This window comes from Peromyscus eremicus, chromosome 10 (genome assembly GCF_949786415.1).
Source record: "Peromyscus eremicus chromosome 10, PerEre_H2_v1, whole genome shotgun sequence".
NCBI lineage: Eukaryota > Metazoa > Chordata > Mammalia > Rodentia > Cricetidae > Peromyscus > Peromyscus eremicus.
The window spans coordinates 54,229,661-54,230,840 of NC_081426.1; the positions used below are offsets into that span (position 1 = coordinate 54,229,661).

Here is a 1,180-nt window from a genome sequence, read left to right on the forward strand (position 1 = left end):
CCCTGTTGAGGCAGTAGCTGTTTCATTGCTTTGGGCATTTGGTGCCCACATGCTCCACTATATGCTGGAAAATTATGTGGCTTGAGTTTGCTGATATCATGTGCGAGTTGCCACAAAAACTGTGACTTAGTGAGTATAAATGCCTTGTGTATGGAAAACACTATTTTTCTGAAGCTGTCTTCAACTTCAGTCTTTTATACTCTTTCCATTCCCCCTTCCTCAATGATCCTTGACCTTTGAGAGGAGGAATATGATACAGACATTCCATTTATCACTGAGAATTCCAGTCTTTTATTTTCTTTTCATTGACCAAGTGAGGATGTGTATGTTAGCTCCAATAAAAAACTTTTCTGATCAGGGTTGAGAGATGCACTGATCTATGTGCATAGCAATGATTCACAAGGAGTAATTATTTTTTGAATTTAAATGCACTTTATTTTTAGACAACCTACATGACATGTTTTTTTCTTTAAAAAAAAAAGAAAAAGAAAAAAACAATGTCTCCACTCCAAATAAATCATGGTCAAAATAAAAGCTCAAGATGATATCAGTCCCATTTGTCCTAAGTCCTGGTGTATGGATGGTAAGCAGCAGCCGGTTATGGTGACAAGTGATAGATCCAATTTGTTACTGCAAAACAATGAGATTGTATTAAGAGCTACCCCCAGCTCAAAAGCACAACTGTCCTACCATACACATGTACTCCCCAATTCAATCTGGACTGCCACAAAGACAGGCAGGAAGCGCAGGGAGCACACAAGGAGTAATTTTAATGCTTTGTCCATTTAGTAAAATAAAAGTGTTAGGTTTCTCCTGGGTCCTAAGACCTACCATTGCACAAGTTCTTTCTCATCTTAACAGTACCTAGAATAGATTCCACCCCATAGAGTGGGGGGTCTCAGTTTCAAACAATAGGTGGTTGGTTACTCCCACAATATTCAGGCAAGTTTGTATATATACATATATATTCCTAAGAGTACAACTATAACCTGCTCAGTCTATATAATGTTACTTGTTTTAGAGCTTTCCATTTAGTTTTGAATAACCAGTTAGTGTGTTCCTCATCATCTAAGTCTCCTAGCTCTAAATCTTCGGACGTGAGGACATGTCTTACAGTAGCAGAAAATTAGAAAGAAAAAAAATCCTTAAAGAAACATAATTTAAAGTAAATGCTTGCAGA

The 1,180-nt window shown here is 37.2% G+C and overlaps 1 non-coding gene across 1 annotated transcript; it reads right to left on the reverse strand.

Moving 5' to 3' along the window:
* Positions 1–695: 695 nt before the first annotated feature.
* On the reverse strand, positions 696–798 carry LOC131921307 (small nucleolar RNA SNORA31). Its single transcript, XR_009381935.1, has one exon. It is a non-coding gene; the product is annotated as a small nucleolar RNA SNORA31 (small nucleolar RNA).
* Positions 799–1,180: the final 382 nt, after the last annotated feature.